This window comes from Gymnoscopelus braueri, assembly GCF_963280865.1.
Source record: "Gymnoscopelus braueri genome assembly, contig: SCAFFOLD_248, whole genome shotgun sequence".
Lineage (NCBI taxonomy): Eukaryota > Metazoa > Chordata > Actinopteri > Myctophiformes > Myctophidae > Gymnoscopelus > Gymnoscopelus braueri.
This window is the reverse complement of record NW_027660985.1, coordinates 90032-97481: the sequence shown is the minus strand read 5'-3', so window position 1 is coordinate 97481 and position 7450 is coordinate 90032. Positions and strand designations below refer to the sequence as shown.

Genomic DNA, 7450 nt, shown 5'->3' with positions numbered 1-7450 from the left:
ACCAGTTCATTGCAGGCTTTTGACGCCATCGGTAGAATGCTCCACACAGGGAGCCAGACCTGGTTGTTGTCATCCAATGTCCATCCCCATCCTTCTGGACTGGGTGTCGGCTGCTGGGCCAGTTCAGACGTGGACCAGATCCCAGACTGGTAGGCAACTCGCTTCACGTGCCGCAACAGTGAATCTTGCGTTGGTGGAATGTGTTCCATCGTTTTGTTCTTCTGGCAGAACAACTCTCGCCGTGCTTCATTGACAGATTCCAAATCACTTGTCTTATCATACATGATGACTGTGAAACGCTCAAGAAGCTGAAAGTGTTGGGCATCTATGGTCACTGAAGTGTATGGATTTTCTGCCATGTAGTTGAAGGCCTGGGTGACCTCAGGGTAGGACTTCCATGCCACCCATGCTGACTTCTTTCCTTTCCCGCAGAATGCTGATGTTGTGTCACAGCCTGTGTAACAGTGGAAGATGGGAAGTGCTGTGGACTTGTCTTTGCCCAGAGCATGGCAGATGGTGTTTATATGAACATAGGTGTAGTTCTTGCCAGTGCCAAAAGCAACCCAGATGTCTGCAGCTGGATACTTGGTGAGCAGGGCATGGAACTTGCCGATGAGGATAACGACAACATCCGTATCCACAGTGCGTATCAAGCAGGTAGAACAGCCATGTTCCAGGGCATCAAGCAGGTGAATCAATATCCTGGTGTCGGCCTCTTCGTGGTTACATGGCAGCATGGAGTGGCTGGTGTCTGTGCCGACCACTGTGATGCCAGATGTGATGAAGACCAGCTTGCCCTCTGGCCAGGCGGTGGATGCAATCTTCCCAGAGAGAAAGGTAAAGAGTTCCTGCTTGTTTATAGGATCACGCAGGAAATCTGGCCAATTCCCCGGCAGCTTGTTCTGACCAGCCACCTTCCGTCGTATCCCTTTGCCTCGCTTCTCCCTTGTTGACTCTTTTATGCTGCTGGTGATGTAAGTATCCCAGACCACATCAACTCTTTTGGAGATCTACAAAGCCCAATCCATTGTGTGCAAGAGACGAGATTGGCAAGGGGCAGGCAAAAATCTAAACTGTGTAAGGCAAGGGGTCGAAAACCAAAGGGGCAGTCAGAGAAGGCAGAGGTACCGGCAAGGGCTGGGCAAAAACGTAGTATAGAAAACAGAACAGAGATCAGTTAGGGCAACAAACTTGATTTTGAACAATGCTTGAGAGCTTGGGTAAACACAAGGCAATCTGGCAAGAGACTGAAGAGAGACTGAGGCTTAAGTACTGTAGGCATGATTGCAGGTGAGTGAATGCAGGTGGTCACACGGGCAGGAACCAGATCCAGACACACCCACACCCTAGGGACTAACAGGACACAGGTGGAGATAACTAATAATCACAGGGAGGAGAGACAAGGCAGGTAAACAGTAACTAGGCAGACAGGAAACAATAGGAACGATACTACAAAATAGATAGGAAAAATAGGAAATAACAAGAGTCAGATCTGTCAAAGTTTAATAACACACACACACACACACACACACACACACACACACACACACACACACACACACACACACACACACACACACACTCTGAGATGTTGTGCATAATCTAGACGAAGCATGCATAATTGTGTACATATATTGCCAGAATTTACCAAATTATCTAATATTGGCTGAATTAGTCACTTATTGATATTCCCTATAGTTTTATTGCATTCCTTGTCCCAGAAAATGTATATTTTGACACTAAGATTGACCTTCTAAGTGGCTTGGAAGCCGAGATATTGGCTTTTATAGATATTGCATGGTGGCCATCTTTGTAATCCAAGATGGCCGCCTTCTGCCATCTTGATGACGTGGCTCCCCTTCCAAAATGAAACTTGGCGCTTGGCGCTTTTGTCAGCCGTGTCCCCCTTTTTTTGTTAACAGCCCTGACTATAATGGCAGGAACAGCTGCTCCTCAGGGGGAAACTCATCCCAGTGAATCCAGCTCCACCCTGGTCAAGGAAAATAATAATCACATGGTCAGGTGTGTTTGGAATGTTCAAAATTCAGTTTCAGTGAACTGATAGTTTAACTGATAGTATTAATTCATATGATTTGTTTTATTTTGTGGGGGTTTTTTTCATTCATTTTTCAAATTTGCAAACTTTGCACACACACTCCCAGTAGGCCAAGGAATAACTGCCACCCCAAAGTTTTCAAATCAGCCTCATGGTGACGCTATAACAGCCCGCTTCACGTTTTGGCCTAAAACTATTGGCCCAGATAACCTTGGCTCATGATATAACTTCCCATATAGGCCCGACTATTTGTGCCAACTACATTTTCTATCATTTTGCGTTTTCTCCAAAACTCACACAAATCGGTGCACATTATCTCTGGAGTCATGTGGTCAAGATGTATCAGTGAGATTTCTCATATACCATTCCAATTGTCTATAAAAGCCTTCCAAAACTCCCTGGCCCTGGGTAGACAACCCCTCCTGGCGGAGCCCTGTGCTCTGAGGAGCACTTTTCTAGTAATAACATGTGATGAGTTTAGTTGTTGACTGGGAGGCCTGGATCCATACTGTGTCACACAATGATGAGCACCTTTATTTAACAGTTTCCATAGGCTATCTGGCAATAAAAACAGTCCAGTTAATAGAGTGTGTGTGTGTGTGTGTGTGTGTGTGTGTGTGTGTGTGTGTGTGTGTGTGTGTGTGTGTGTGTGTGTGTGTGTGTGTGTGTGTGTGTGTGTGTTTAAATGCTCTGTGATGCAACATGTTGCAAGGGTGATACTGAAATATGAATTAGGAATTAAGGCAGAGAGGAAAAACATATTGTAGTACCCACCTTCATTCTTCTCTGGCTCCAGGTTGACTGGCTCCGCAGGGTGTGTCCTGTCCAGTTCACCTTGCATGACGATGTCCACATCATGGAACTGCTCCTCCAACTTGATGCAGTTCACCGCAGATGCAAAGCGCACGTTAATCAAACGCACCCCTGCCTCTTCCATCACTTCTCTGTGGGCACAGTCCTCCCACGTCTCCCTTTCAAACGAGACAGAAAATTCAGCATCACATTCTGACACCACGGTTAAATCAAATATGTGCATTACTCCCAAAAAAAAACACTTGTTCTTGTTCTCCACAATGTTGGGTCCGGGGACCACCTGGGGTCCAAATGAACCCTTATGGGTCTGTAACTCGAAGAGTGTACAAATAAACCAAATGAAAGCATAATAAACTAGAAAATGTGCTCCTCGGAGCACAAGTCTCCGCCAGCAGACCATAGCAATAACTAATGAGATACAGTAGAGTAAAAGATATATACTGTAGTTAAATAAAAAGGTGTATGTTAAAGAAATATTTATTTAAAAAAAAATGATTTAAAAATCATATTTTGTCTTCTAATGTTTAAAATTTATTATATATATTAAATATATTTAAATGTATAATTTCCAGGTTTAAACTCTGCCACTGATTCTCTGTAGAGCATTCGTTCACAGGAACCACAGATATAATTGGGTCCACTTTCGGACATCTTCTTTAAGAATGCGAGAGCAGCTTCATTAACTTCTAATTCTTGTGATCTGTATCGTTTCTTCTTACTCGTGTTATGTGCTTGTTGATGTTGTATTTCATTATTTAAATACTCTGACCAGTTCCTTTTTTTCCTTTCGATGTTCTCTTCAGACTCTTCTACTTTTTCTTCCAGAGATTGTAGCAATCTTTGCTGTGTCATATTGTAAGCATTCATGGCTAGTCTTCGTCTTTTGTCATTTAGCGATTTTTTTGTCTCTGATTAATTTCATTCTTTCTTTATGATTCTTAGCTCTGTTTAATTGAAGCAATGCTCTGTTTACATTGAAGCAATCTATCATATGGGAGTCGTCATAATTGACTGGTTTGTTCAAATACTTGTCTGTCTTCTTCATCTTCATTGTCTTGAACAGTTTCAGCAGTTGATTGGTGTGTTTGATCAGCTTTGGCCTTCTGCGCCTTTGTTTGACCAATGTTAGGTGTTCTCAGAGGGACACACACACGCACGGACGGGTGATTTGGACTAGAAGATACTGTTCCAATCAAGACTGATTGATCCTGTCTTACCTCGCTTCAAAAACGTAAACGGTTTTTTGAAGTGACACACCTATTTATAGAATTGTATTTCGTCATGCATTCCTCTAGCCAATCAAAGGCATTGGTGTCAACATATTAATACGTATTAAGATTTCGGTCTTGTTGTGGGATCAATTCAACTCTAGTCCTCTTCTGTGTTACTGTTGTAGATGAGTATGCTTTCTTAGCTTTGGCCTTCTGCGCCTTTGCTTGATCAATGTCAGGTGTTCTCAAAGGGACACACACACGCACGGACGGGTGATTTGGACTAGAAGATACTGTTCCAATCAAGACTGATTGATCCTGTCTTACCTAGCTTCAAAAACGTAAACGGCTTTTTGAAGTGACACACCTTTTTATTATAGGATTGTATTTCGTCATGCGTCCCTCTAGCCAATCAGAGACATTGATGTCAACATATTGACACGTATTAAGAGTTCGGCTTTGTTGTGGGATCATTTCAACTCTAGTCCTCTTCTACGTTACAATTGTAGATGAGTATGCTTTCTTAGCTTTGGCCTTCTGCGCCTTTGCTTGACCAATGTTAGGTGTTCTCAGAGGGAAACACACACGCACAGACGGGTGACTTGGACTTACTGAAGGTACTGTTCCAATCAAGTCTGATTGATCCTGTTTTACCTCACTTCAAAAAGTAGGGGCTTTTTGAAGTGACACACCTATTTATAGAATTTTATTTCGTCACGCGTCCCTCTAGCCAATCAGAGGCATTGGTGTCAACAAATTGACACGTGTCACGTGGAGCTTGCCCAATGTTAGCTTGGCTAACAATGTTTGCTCACACAAAGCGAAAACATATTCTCCACCTTCGGCGGAGACAACAAAGCGAAAACATATTCTCCACCTTCGGCGGAGACAATAAAGCCTACGTGAGTGTGTGTGTTTGTGTGTGTATATATATATATATAAGCTACTTAGTTACTTTACACCACTGAAATACTCCAATAAAGAAAGGAAATACCTCAAAATCGATGTAAAATTGGCTATTTCTCCCAAAATGTGAAAAAATAATGATAATTGGAAAATGGTCTTGAATAATATAAAATATACATGATTAGAACATGATTGAACAGTTGCCAATTAAAGCCTAATATTTCTACAATTGCAACACATTGCTACAAAACCTGTTCATCCAATCATTTTTGGGGCATAAACAAGAAGTTGAAGGATAACTTTGGGTCTGACCGTCTGATAATGATGTCACGTGCATGTTCAAATCATGTATTCTTTACATTACTTCAGACCATTTTTCTAATATTTTTGGACAAAACAACCAATTTTAGATCAAGGTGCCCAGTCTGCCCACCCTTCCTTAGAGCCCACTCTTCTTGTATCCCTCTGTCCCATCACTTTGTTTGGACATGGAAATGTGGATTTATCACAATCTGACCTCAGAACATCTTCTTGAGCAGTGCTCACCCAGTGGTGTAAAGTAACTAAGTACATTTAATTACTCAAATACTGTAGCCTACTTTACTGGAGTATCTTGAGTATTTTGATACCAATACTTTTGTACTTTTACCCAAGTAAAATGTTTAATTCCAGACTTTTACTTACTTACGTAGGGTAAGTGATATTTTTGGGTTAAAACAAGCTTTTGTTAAAAGGTTAAAGCGCAATATTTTGATAGTCATCATTGCTATAGTGTTTGTTCAGTAACAGGGGTTTCCCTGTCTCTCCAGGACTTTAATAAACAGAAAATACATTTTCTGATAGGTGACAAAATCTCAGCCAATCAGGAGAGAGTACCCATTTATCAGCTTCATTTTTAGAGTGTTCCAGTTCCAATTTTGTCTGCTCATTTATTTTCATCATCACTTCCAATTTCACTTGTTTAATCTGTATCCTGACTGAGTTCCCTATCCTGATTGGATACAATTGGTATCCCGACCTGAAAATGCATTTTCTGTTTAATAAAGAGGTGGAGAGACATTGAGACTCCTGTTACTGAACAAACACTCTATATAGCAATGAGTACTATCAGATAGAGCTATTAAGCACTTATTTTAACCAAAGAAAATCACTTACCCTACCTGGCCCTGAAACATGACTGTCATACCATGACAGTCATGGAACCGATTGTTCCTGGTTTTCCATTTTTGTTGACATTTACAACTCTCACATGTACATAAACGTTCAGATTTCAAATATAAAGTGCTTATCCCTGAGCCACGGATGTTACAAGTTGAGCCGGCCCACGATAAGTACCCGGATCTCCCGTATTGTTCAATGAAAAGCATTTTAATCCGATCGGCGGCCATTTTCTATTATTGTTTTTATTCTTGTGTAATGTATCAGAGTGCAATACACCTCCCAACCAGTAGTGTCGCATAGTGAAAGCATGAAAGCATCGGAGACAATTCGGAGAAAATGGCTGGCGATCGGATTAAAAAGCTTTTAATTGAACCATACGGAATATACAGGTACTTAGACTTATGCCGGCTCAACTTGTTACATCCGTGGCATGGGGGTCAGCACTTTATATTTGAAATTTGAACGTTTATGTACATGTGAGAGTTGTAAATGTAAAAAAAATCGAAGACCAGGAACAAACGGTTCCATGACGCTTAAGTGACAGACGAGCGTCGCCGTCATGTGAACCATGGCTATTACCCTACCTAAAATTGAGCACCACCAATGAGTAGTGTTCTGCTCAGTGCTCACCCCAATCTGGGAACCCATCGCTAAATAAAAAGGAAAAGAGAGATTATGCTCACCCAAACTCTAAGTGCCCCCCAGGGACCTGGTAGGTTGCATGACCCATGGCACCTATTCGTCTTCCAACCAGCACACACTTAGGGTTCTGTGGGTCCGTCTGTCACCTGCACACCCACTCCAACTCCTGGACGTTTAACCGTTATCTCTGACATCTTTTCCTGTAGTCCGGTGGATTGGTACGAAATTTTAGGTGAATCATTCAATTATTCATAAAAGTGTGAAACTTGGTACACTTGTACAGTTTGGGGCCCTGAACATTTTCAGATATGGAGCCACCACAAAAACGCCCCCTGGTGGCAATGGCCATTTTACTTTCCCCCATTACAAAATTATGTATTTATACTCCTGAACCAAACATGATGATACAGAATTGATGATATTTACACCTATGTTTTGATGGGATAACAGTGATACTATTTAAAACAGAGGTTCTCAAACTGTGGGTTAGGACCCCAAATTGAGTCACGGGAAGGTGGCAGTGGGTACATTAACTGAAACAATTTAAATGTGAATCCTTCCAATTAAGTTTTTTTTTTGTTTTTTTTTTAAAGCATACAATAATTATAATGTTTTGGCAACAGATATAGGCTATATACTATAGGCTATAATCATATGAGAT

General features: G+C 41.5%; 1 pseudogene across 1 annotated transcript; it reads right to left on the bottom strand.

The window, feature by feature from the left end:
- Positions 1-1928: 1928 nt before the first annotated feature.
- Positions 1929-6983, bottom strand: LOC308080992 (nucleotide triphosphate diphosphatase NUDT15-like; annotated as a pseudogene). Its single transcript has 3 exons — positions 6831-6983; positions 2831-3027; positions 1929-1990 (listed from the first exon to the last, which is right to left on the bottom strand). The product of its transcript is annotated as a nucleotide triphosphate diphosphatase NUDT15-like (transcript).
- Between the last annotated feature and the right edge of the window lie 467 nt (positions 6984-7450).